Source organism: Lycorma delicatula, chromosome 6 (assembly GCF_047948215.1).
Source record: "Lycorma delicatula isolate Av1 chromosome 6, ASM4794821v1, whole genome shotgun sequence".
In the NCBI taxonomy this organism is placed as follows: domain Eukaryota; kingdom Metazoa; phylum Arthropoda; class Insecta; order Hemiptera; family Fulgoridae; genus Lycorma; species Lycorma delicatula.
The window spans coordinates 144,149,917-144,162,835 of NC_134460.1; the positions used below are offsets into that span (position 1 = coordinate 144,149,917).

Below are 12,919 nucleotides of genomic sequence, written 5' to 3' on the forward strand. Positions count from 1 at the left end.
ACAGGAAAAGAAAAAGGACTGGGTGATGTGCAGATGACTTAGCACTCTTAAAATGGCCTACTAGATCTCCTGATCTCATGGTTTGTGATCTTTTCCTTAGGGAAAAGACTGCTTACTTGCCACCACACCCAAAATACTGTGTTTGGTTGAGCTACAGGAACACTTACAGATGCATTTATGACCATCAATAGGGATATGTTAATGCATGCGTGGGCTGAACTAGACTACTGCATAGATATGTCATGTGACGAATGGAGGCCGTATTGAGCATTTTTGAAGGTATGACTGAAGCTTTCATTTTCATGTATCATTCATAATTTTGGGTGTACTACCTTTTGTACAGACAATTTTTAAAATCTGATGAATCATTTGTAATCACCCTGTATTTTATGTAAGCCTATGCTATTTCACTTCACTAATTAACTAAACAAATTTTTCACAGTATCAAAATTGAAATGTTGAACTGCGCTCATGTTTCTTTGTAATATCCTAGATAAATCAGACAACCAACAGCATTTGTAAAACTAAACAACAAATTCCCCCACACTTTTATAAAACAACGCATACTCACATGATTAGAGGATTTTTCTTAATAACTGTCTTTCCATGATTTACACTGTTAAATAATTAACAATAATTATGGGCTAGGTAGGGATTAATACAGCAATAGATGTGTGGTATGATAGTTTCCAGTGGCAGCTTCACTCGTGCTATATGGTTACTTGAGTTTCCCATAGCAGCAAGTCTTTTTATTTTATTTTTTTTTTTAGTCAGGCACTAGAGGCAGGTACACCAGTCTCACACACGCAATAATGGTGACAGTGGCTGTGTTGGTTGAACCACAGCGCTGTATACATTCACACTTTAAAAAACTGGAATTCAAAAATCCCAAAAATGGTTTTTAAATTTTTATCTGAAGAGTATTTGCAGGCCCAAATCTACTGAACATCTTGTTTAGTATAGTAGAGATTGAGAAAATTTACAATTGTTCAAAATTTTTTTTACCTTCCTTCAAGATCGAATTACAAAAATCTAGAAATTGGTTTTTAGATATTCACATGCAAAAAACTCAAGCTGATATATTAATTTGTTATTGAGAAATTACAAAAATAGTAAATTTCAGTGTTACTCGATTTTACCACTTTCAAATCGGAATTTCAAAAATCCTTTCTTAGTGTACAGTTACATTGTATGAAGAACATGTATACAAATTTTCATCAATTTATCTTTAGTAGTTTTTGCTTGGCATTGGATTATGAATCACAATTTCAATAAGATCTCTATTGAAAATACCTCTAGTGAAAAATATCTTGGGAGCGGCTTGCTGTAAGAAAGGGGCATGAGAATCTAGTGACTCGCCACTTAGCTATCTGAATGAGAACTGCAACACAGTAATGGATTATTTGTATGTGTTAATAAATAATTTTTCAATTTTAGATAACATTTCTGATTAACTGTGATCTGTTAGATGAAGAGTAAACCTGATGTATGCAAAAATTAGCCTTCAACCACCTAATAAATATCCCATTTGAATTTTGAAAATCAGAAAATTGTTTGTAGAGACATTATAAGAGCACCCCCATTGCACAGCAGCCCAAGGGCACCCATTTGTTACCAGCTGATGGTGATGATTGGTTTAGTCTTACATGAAGTGCTGATACTAGCCTCACACGCAGTCCTCATGGGAAGCCCATTATTATTAAACAGATTTTTTAAATTTCATATTATTTTACTCAATGTAAATTTAATTCTACTACTTTTGTAATATGAATATTATTCATTTGATTGATTCAAATCATTCAGTTCAAACCCAGCTCACAGTTAACAGCTCATTAAAGTTTATACTTCAACCAACAAATCTACACTACTACATATATATATATATATATATATATATATATATAGGTCATGAAATCTACCTCAAAACCTTCTCAGTTATGCTGAGAAACATGGGCAACATTAATAATATTATTAATTTAATTGTTTTAATGCAAATATCTCTGTAAAAAGGCAAGCGGTTGTCTTTCTGACAACTTCATGGTCCCATGCTCATAGAACTTCTTGTCCTTATCACAAAAAAAAACTGAGCAGAGTGTAATTTTTGATCACCATTATTAGTGAAAGTTCTATTTTCAAAGAATTTTGCAAATTTCAAAATAATAATCGGATGGTGTAAGATAAGGATGATGTTCGTGGGGGGGGGGGGGGAGGAAGGCATCACTTCCCAACTGAGCTCCAATAATTTTCCACATGTTTACCAAAGATGTGCGAGGCCTTACATAATCTTGATAGAATATGATCCCTTTGTAATTTGCCATTTCTGGTCATTCTTCTTCGATTGCTTCCTCCAGTTTCATCGGTTGTTGACAATAAACTTCTGAATTGATTATTTGGTTCCTTGGATGATGCTCAAAAAATTTACACAACACCTTTATAATCCCTCCGAATAGACATGATCTTTTTTTTTTTGATGCAATTCAGCTTTCAATGTGGCTTGTGTCAGTTTACTTTTGGCTTTGTGCCACGATTGTTTGGCCTTGGGCCATGATTGTTTTTTATTGATGTTATTGTAGATGATCCATTCATCATCAATGCTGATTTGTTTAAAAAAAGAGTAGACTTCATTGTTTTGAGATGCATAAGCCAAGTGAATCTCTTTCAATGCATGCAGAACCTGAATATTGAGCTTTGTAATGAGGCCAAGACATTCGATGTGATTTTTAGTCACTGTACAATACATTTAACCTCTTTAGATTTGTCTTTACTGATTTCAGTAAGTAAATCAGAATGTCACATCATCTTAAGAGTGAACAATCTCTTCAACAGAATTTTTTAAACAGATTCTGACTAGTGTTCTGTTACGGGATCAACACGATAAACTTCAAGACTTTTCCTGTGAGACTCAGCAGCTTTCTTGCCTTACAGAAATAAAAAAGTAAAATGTATCGAAAATGTTAATTTTTGCATGTCATGTAAAACTGATCATAAACTAACAAGTGCAAACAAAATTAAGTGACTTTTTTGCATCTGAAGTATGCTAAAGGTAATAGCTATCAAATGCCAAAACAAAAAAATCATAACATCGACGTAAGTCCTTCAAAACAAAATATATCTATTAGTGAAAAACAAAATTACTTTCTTGTAAACCCCAATAAAAACGTCCGTAATGTGTTAATGGAATATAGCATACTGAAACAATGAAAATCATTCTAAGATAAATATCAGACGATACGATAAACAATTACTATTCTTTGAAATAAAAGTTATTTTTTTAATTCTCAAGTCAGTTTTCATCTGTAAGTTCATGTTGTAATAACTTACAAGTTTTAAATTGTAGGCTTAATTAGTTTAGTATTATAGAATTATACACAATGATTAAAAAATAAATAAATAAATAAATAAAATAAAATTAAACTACTCTTTTTCAATTACTCATTTTGTTTTCTAATAAGAAAAACTTCTGAGCTGTTGTCAATTACAGTCATTTAGTATAATTATAATTAAGTTAAAATAATAATTGATTTAATTATAGCAAGCCATTAAAATAATACCAAGCATTATAACTTTTCAATTTAACCGTAATACAAAAGAAATAAATCTGTATTTACTTATCTATATATATAAAAATCAATGTTTGTCTGTCTGTTCCAACTTAACTCAAGATCTATCGGACAGATTTGTCTAAAATTTTGCACACCTACACTTTGAAGCCCTGCGGTGAACATAGGCTAATTTTTTTGGACCTCCAACATAACGAAATTTTACAACAAAATTTAAAACACTTTATTTCTTACTTAAAGCTTATTTAATTTTCAAGAAAAATTTAATTTTTAGCTAACATTTTTTTTCAACAATGAATTGATTAATTTCAACAAAAACAGGGCTGAAGTTTTAACGTACAGTTATTCCTAAGTTTCAATTGATTTAGCACACATGCATATGTTAATTTTTACGATTCATTCATTTACAATTTTTTACAGCTGTTTAAAAACATAATAAATAGCTGCTTTTGTTTATCGTGTGTGTTAATAATTTAAAGTGTGTAAAGTATTTAACTGCAATCTTTTAAATTCTGTGATCTTTATTCAAAACATCAAACCATGCCTAAAAGACATTCTTCAATTGGGAGAAATACAAAAAAAAGCACGTATGATGAAAACTGTTCATGCGGCAGAGACTGAAGACGAAAGACAGTAAAGATTGGAAAGCGACTGAATACACACAGCCCAATCCCATTTGACTGAAACAACTGAGCAACAGGAAATGCGATTAGGTGTCCGAACTTGCGCAGCTAAAGTGCACAATACTTCATTACACGGAATCAACAATCTAATCAAACATAATCTATACTCTCTAACTTCATCTGAATAACGTTAAAAATAAAGATTATATACAATAAGTTACATATATAGGTGATTTTATTTTTATATACACAAAAAATTGGATTTCAGTAGGGGTTCCGAATAGCTGATGTTCTTTTTTTGTACACTCTGTAAATCCAAATTACTGTTTCAGATCTTTTTTCGCAAATCAATTTTAACAATTTTTATTTTTAGTAATGTAATACCTTGTAGAGTTAGCTACACCAGCTATCACACATGCCACCTTACTGCCTATCATACAAAAGTATATTCTTCCAGGTACAATAATTGTTAGCGATTGCTGGAAGACATAATTGTTTGCAACACGAGGGATACCAAAATTTGGTGATGAAACAAATTTAATTTCATACATCCAGATACGGGAACTCATACACAGAAAATTGAGTATGTGTGGCGAGAAGTGCATTCAAACGTTCCTCGGTAGAAAATTGTAAGCACCACTTGCATGGGTATCTTGCAGAGTTCTTTTTCAAAAGAAAATACAGGGACTACAAGACCCACATACGTCATGTATGGTCCAGTCTTGCTTCACTGTATCCTGACTATCTGATGGAGTTGCCCAAAACAGCTGATAACACTACTGCCATTACAGATTCTGAGGAAGAATAATGAGGCAATTTCATTCTTCCAACTTTTGAAACTTGTATTTTTATTAATTATATAACATATTTTTCAACATACTTCAATTTGAAAAAGATTAAGGTTGAGGATGTTCAGGCTCACAATTACAAAAAAGATATTTTAATACAATAAGGTATCTAAAAAAAGATCTCACAAAACATAAAATACAGTAAAAAGGTATTTTATATATAACTATAGAATTGTAAAAGAAATTGTGTACCAATTGAATTACTTGACTGCGAAATAAAATGACAATTTATATTATGAAATATATTGTCTTTCACACATATATAGTTGAATATGAAGATTTGTTTGAGGTATATCTAGAAAGTTCCATTTCAAAATACTTGCAGTGCTACAATCACGATTCCACCCATCCATGTAGTCATCTGTTAAGTTAGGAAGTAACTGATGACATTCTTATTTAGTTGTCAAGTCTATACGTTTCTTGTGTGTGGTTTATAATGTTTAAGAAAACTGAACCTACCAAATATGAAATTCAATGTGGTCAATCAGTTTGGTGAGTGTAAGGAACATTAGGCTGATTATACAGAAAATGAAATAAACAAATGGAGATTGTGCAATTTTTTAAAGAAGGATGCAACAAATTGCATAATAAAACAAGTGGGTGACAGTTTTTTATTACAGACGATTTAGTGTAAGCAACTGATAAAAACATTGAAGATAACAGATAATCCATAATCACTTTTCTTCTTTCAATTTCCAGAAATTTCAATCGCTATTACACCAAATTTTCTGAGAAATTAAATTACTGGAAATTGTGTATGTGCTGGGTGCCTAAAATGCTTACAGAGAATCGCATAATTGAATGGTTAGGCAGCATGCTGGAATTTTTTAGTATATACAGAGAATAAGGTAATGACTCGAGTTGTAGTCTCTGGGGACAAGACATAAGTGCCACACATAACATCTGAAATGAAATGACAATCAACAGAATACCATTTTGTCCTCCAGACGAACAAAATGTAAGAAATTGTTTTCCACTTAAAGATCATGTGCAGTGTTTTGATACAGAAAAATAACAGTTTCAGTTGTCAACGTCTTGCCTCGAGGCTGCACAATCAATAGAGCAAGGTCTATTACAAAACACTTAAAAAACAGATTTAGAATGACGAAAGTGGCTGGCTTACATTGGTCATTGTGGCAATTCACAAGAACACTCTTCTACATGCTGCTGCACAACACAATCTCTCCTCATGACCTTTGACTGAGAACAGTTTTCTATCATCCCCCTAACGTGAATATTTATTTTTTGGCATTTGGTAAATAACTCTCATAACTTTACACTGACTAGCAATTTTGATAATTTATCTATCTTTGACAATTTGAAGTAAGGTATTAGCCGACTAGTTAGAGACCTCAATAGAGTTTATTTTATTCTCTACACTTTCCGCTGAAAGTCCACTACTAAGGAAATATTCTGCCTGAATTTCAGCAAATCCATTTCAACAACCCATTTAAGGTCTGCCAATTTTTGCAATGACGTACAAACAATTTTGTACAAATAAAAATGAACCATTCTAGTCAACAATGAGAATCTTGCAAATTTTCAACTGGCGATAACAAAAATCAACAAAGGTCTGTGACACAAATGGAAATAGCAAACTTTTCAACAGTTCCCATCAAACATCCTGGTTTTTTGCTTGCATGATTTGACACTGCACGTCAAAAATTGTAATTCACCTAAGTAAAATTTAATTTCACAAACTGCTTTTGCAAACCGATTCCTGGGAAGAATCCTGCACTCTTGCAAGTAAGTGACAGCTCGTTCTTAAGTTCATAGATCAGATCTCACAGCCTCATTGCATAAACAAACTGGAACAAAGTATACTGACAGGGTAACGTGTCCATTCAATAACAGTACATAACACAGTATTATTAACTGTTTCATAACAGAACTGAAACATGATCAAAACAATTTAATGTTAATTTCAATTTGTATCGGAATTTATATCGTAGTTAATAATTTGAGCATTAGCTCCTCATAAACATTAACAAATGTAAATACTTTTCTTGGGAGGCGAGGGGGGGTGGGGTTGATGTAAGACATGATCTCGCAGATAACAAGTCTAGTACCTCGACTCCCTCATGGAATGTACAATAAAATTGAACTCCCTAAACATACTATTAATTCCTGGTGTCAACATGCAAAAGCTCATTTTTAGAGTATTAACAGAACAGGAAGATAGGACAATTCATGAACATCAAGGGGGTATTATAATAATAAACATGATAGCTTAAGTTAATTATTTCCTATTTTGAACCCATCCTGTAGACGGCTCTTCATCCAGAAGAAAGGGGAGAGATGACAGTCAAAATAACAGACAGTACCAAACTAATTTTGTAAAATACTGAGATAAATGTAACTTAATTTGCACAATCTACAATCCCAGTAAGAAACAGAGCAAATTAATTTTATAAAGAATGCCAGGTTTTTAAAAACAAGTAAAATTATCTTATTTTGTACAATATAAACCAGACCATCATTCTAATCTACATATTGGATAATCTAGGTTCCCTAAACCCAATTTTTTTTTATTACATTAACAAAAAAGCCATTAACTTTTTCAGAAAATGAAATGGCTCAGTGAATCAGACATGTCATTATGATATTGGACAACTCTAAAATATACATGGGTAATTCTGAGCAATTATTTGATAAACTAAATTGTTTTTCATACTTTAATATATCATGGTAGATATCAGGAAAATAGAAGATCTACATGTTGAAAGGCAGGTTTGGACACTGATTACCTGTACAAGGTCAAAGTCCATGCCGTTCTATCAGTAATCAGTATTACGAGTTATGGAGACCTTTTCAGATGCTGATCCGTTCTGTGGAGAGGTTACGGTTAGAATTAATTTAAAATTAAGGTTAGAGTTTTATGAAAAGAATAAACCATAAACTAACCTTATTAGTCCAAATTGGACTGGTGAATCAAATCATTTTAGATAACTGACAATGCTCTATGTAAGGTGATAAACTGTCATACACATGAGTAATAGCATAGACCATGTGGTGTAGTTTTTTGTAGTGATTATACTTCCATTTAAAGATAAATTTGGCCAAGTGTCCTATGAGACTGTGTTAAATATTATTGCAGTTTGGTAATTTTATCTCTCTAATTTCTCCCCACAAAATTCTAACTTCTCTTCAAAAAAACAGAATAACATCTGAAGTCTCAATAAGTCAAAATTTATAGCTGATTGGCTGCAGTACTGATAATGTAGCAGTATGACTCACCCTGCATGGATCATCTTCTATTTACACCCGCTTTATAACATTTATATCTTTTTTTCCTGATCCTAATCATATCTACTATGATATATTAACATATGAACAAAATTAAAGTTAGTTTGTGTACATTACATGTTTAAGAGAAGCAATAATGAACACAAATTATATTGCTATACTTATAGATACAATACTTATTGTATTAATAATATACAATACTTATAGATTTATTATTTACCATATTTCATAATATAATACTATTAATAGAAGAATTGCTATTCTATTACCATAATCACTATTTATAGAATTTTCTATCATAATTCAAGTGAAAGTAAGAGGCTAACTATGAAAACCAAATCACAATACACCTATCATAGTGTTGGTGCAACCATAGCTGGTACTTTTTTTTAATGGCAGAGCTTTAAATATTCAATACAACTGCAGTATAAAAATGAACAAAGATTTTTAACATCACAGTACACTTTAAGAATGTTGTCTTAAAAACGTGATGCTTCCTGGAGAAAAATAAATTTTTTAAATTTATAAAGTTAAAAATTTAGTCTTTTCATAGTTTTGTAATAGGTTTTACTACTTCATTCATTTGCTATTTGAATGTGTACTAGTTTTCAATATGATAATGCTGTACATGTACAATATATATGTATATGCTCATTGTGCGATATTATTATGCTATGCAAGCTACAATTAAAAGAAAGTATTTTCAGTCACTAAAACAATCAATTAGGTCTTATTAAAAAAAATATGTATCTGAAAGCGAAAATGCACAATTTTTAATTTCTTTTTAATGTCTACTGAATGTTCAATATTAGTGATAATGAAAATTTGTTCTATACTAATACGTTTCGAATAAACTTCTGGATATTGCTTTTAACGGGTACACATAATGGTGTAGTGCAACATGCTATATTTTATTTTTCCATTATACTTTTTATTTTTTTGATGAAAGGCAATTTTAGATTATCCACATTACTCTTCCCTGTTATTACCACGGATAATCGGTTGTTGGCTGTAAAACTTGCAATGTCATTATAAAAAAAAAGTTAGTAAAGTAAAATCATTATTGCTATTATATCACATGATCCTCAGAAATCTAGTGAAATTGGAGGACTTTCCATGGACAATAAAATTATACACCCGGGCATATACATATACATCTTTATTTTAATAATCTATATAATAAACAAAAAAATAGCTATATAAAATAAATTAACTATGCACACTTTCATTCAAACAATACAAAACTTGCAATCATTAAAAAAAAATAACTGCGTCTTAAAACAATAATTAATTCTAATTTGACAGAAATATCCAGAATCCAAGACACAAAACTAAAATAATCCCGTTATAAAACCCAAGATACATGTACATGCCAACAGCATAAACAATTAATTACAGCAAAAACAGATTAAAATAATGCCCAACAAATACAACAAAATGAAATCAAAACAATACATTGTAGAGTACATTTCATGAACACGCAACGTGTGCCAAATAGGTGTATGTACATCAAGTATATATTTGATTCCAGAATACAACAGTGGTGGTCCATACCTGATGTCCATCAAAGGAAAAACTAATAAAGAACAATTAAAACTTACCAAAATGTAATCTAAATTCAATATTTGTAAACTGTTATTTTTTCTATTTCAACGACGAAAACAACTGAATGGGCAAGTCCTACATTGGCTACTAACGGATTATGCTATAGAGCTGAGTGATTTGCTACTGCAAACCTTGAAAGACTGTATCGAAAATGATATCAGCTAGCTATATATCTCTTGTAGGCAGAATTATCCTTTTCTTCTAAGCCTCATGAATAAAAATATTTAAAAATAATATAAGAACAATACAGAAGCCATATTGATTCCAGAAACATATGAAACAAACGAATACAATCAAAAGATTTCACATTTCACTGCCAACTTAATAATTTTCTTCTTCTTCTTCTTATTATTACTAAAAAAAACTACATTTATAAACAAATAAGACAATAAATTAAAAAAAAAAAAATTAGAATCAATCTTCGCTAATACAAATATATCGCACGAATTTATTGAGAGCATATCATTTTTCTTTATTACGAAAGAAGAAGAAGAAGAAAATAATAAACTAAGCACTTCATTATATCCCCACATATTTATACTACTATAACCTCTTTAAATAATCCAGGAATTGTAAATTTCCTTCTTCTTTGCAAATTTTGACACAAATGGCGGACGTTTTAAAGTAGTTAAGAAACCTACTTATCAAATTATTTCAATTTGATTAATTTTCTATGAATAAATTTTTGTTTATTATTATTTCTGTTTATGCTTGTTCATGTAATATAGTATTCTTTTTAATTTTTTTTATCAAGTTGAATGTGTTAATAAATTTCATATTGTACAAATGAACAAATGTTATGTAAGAAAATTTTCTTATGATAAATATCTTATAAACAAATTTGAGGATAAACATTTCAGCAATTGAGATTATTAGTAAATTTAATTTTTTTAATTATAAACAAGTACTCCAGCTTACAAAATATCGATTTGTAACAATTATTGTTAATGTAATTACCCTATCTGATTTTAGTGGGAATAAATAAACTGATGGTTTAACAAATTGAAAAATAGTTTTAAATATCTCTCCATTTCTCATCAACAATATTCGGTGATATTTTTCTGTTGAATGAATACTATTTATTTCTTTGTTTTCCTAAAATTAGGAAAGCTAAATAAATTATGAAAAAGTTATAATTACAAATATTATTTAACACTTAATGTTTATACACAGTGAGTCACAAAAATGTAGCCCTGTCAGAATATGAATATTTGCAAGAAAATTAGCATCATAAGTTCATACGCAGGATATTTACATGGAAAATTGGAACAGAAGGGGGTGTACATTCCTGCGTAAGAATTCTCATCCTCTGAGTCACAGGATCATCCCTTCCACCCCACCCTTCAATGCACAGACTGTCAGTTGTTTGCTTAAATTGAGAAGGTGAGATTGTAATGTGCATGCATTAGTGATGTATTTGATATCAGAGCGAGTAAATACTGTAGAGTTGTATATATGAACTGGATATATGAAGGAAATACAGGAGTTGTTCTATAAAGCGTTTCCGAATTGTACCAATTCAGATAAATTCAACAGTTGGTGAAGAAATGGTGCCAAACGGGATCTTGTAAATGCACAAAAATACAGGGTGCCATCTGTCCATACTCCTTAACTTGGTGCATGCGTCATTTCCAAAGTGATGCTTCATAGTCCTGGGAAGTCTATCAGAAAATTATCACAATGATTTGGGGTAAATAGAACAACTTTCAGATGTGTCCTAAAGAGTTTGAAGTTGAAACTTTACTGCATCATGGATGTACGACAATTGAAAGAACTGGTCAAGAGAAAATGTGTGATTTTTTGTTGTTGGTTGTATGATGCAGATAGTAGATTGGACCTGTTTATCATGTCAGATGAGATATGGTTTCATTTATCAGGAAATCTGCACCTATACATGAGGCACCATTAGCACACAGTAAATTTGGGGTGCTGTGATTGTCACAATTGTTATTGGTTCAATATCTTTTTAATACCACAGATGTCTACCTGACCAGTTTGGATGATTTTGCTCAAACTGCTGACAGAAGAATGACATGAGCACTGCTTTTTCCAGCAGTATGGGGTGACCTGTCACACATCTGAGTGATCACTTGCTTTTGTTCATGAATTGTTTACTGCTGATTAAACAGCGAATAGAGGCTAATAGCCACCAGATTTGTACATGTGACTTTTATTTATGGGGAATGTTGAAAGGACAAATGTATCCAAAAATTCACAAACAATTGATGAACTGATGGAGAATATCAGGATGTGCATTAGCAAAATTACCCCAACGGAATTGATGCAGGTACACCTGCAGTTGTTAAACTGTGCACCCTCATGTGTTTAGCTGTTTGTGGAGACCATTTTAAATTATTACACTGAAGAGTAGCACAGGTATATTAGTTCTTAATACTGGTTTTACATAGGTTATTGTAGACATTAGTGGGCTACTTTATCTAGGCCCACTAAAAACAGGATTTAAAATTTAATTTCATTGAATTTTTTTATGTGAATCAGTCAGTGAACCCAGTAATGATTGTTACTTTCACCATTTTTTATAACGTTGATGTTCTGTCACATATGTTTTCCTGCATAAATATGGATTGAACTTTATAAATGTTCTTTTATTACCAATAAAGGTTTGCATTCATAAAGATGATAGGGCATTGAAGAATGCCTTGTTTTCATCTATTTCTAGTACTTAATGTTTTATTATAAAAATATCTTATAAATATTTTGTATGTTTACCATTTCTTATTGTTGGATAAGTGACCAGATAAAATTTAATCAATTGTTTTCATCTATAATATTTGAAAAATAATATTTTAATCATTGATATTATGTGTTACTGTATTTTAACAGAAAGACAATCACTCTTTTATTTCAACATCTATTCAAATAGTTTTCAGATCAAAGTAGATGTAAAACATAGAAAAAGCGAAAATAAGAACTTAATTTGGAAAAAAATGAAGGCTACAATCTAAAATAGTTATTATTATATTATGAGTAATAAAAAAAATTATTAATAAAGATAATAATAAAAAAAATGTGACAA

General features: G+C 30.8%; 1 protein-coding gene across 7 annotated transcripts in view; it reads right to left on the reverse strand.

Annotated features, from left to right (window-relative positions):
• Positions 1 to 10,186, reverse strand: part of LOC142326324 (uncharacterized) — an 86,007-nt gene extending 75,821 nt beyond the window's left edge. For all 7 annotated transcript variants that reach the window (XR_012756759.1, XM_075368732.1, XM_075368733.1 and 4 more), the window contains exon 1: positions 9,879 to 10,186. The gene's annotated coding sequence lies outside the window, so the exon portion shown is untranslated. The remainder of the gene's footprint in view (positions 1 to 9,878) is intronic.
• Positions 10,187 to 12,919: the final 2,733 nt, after the last annotated feature.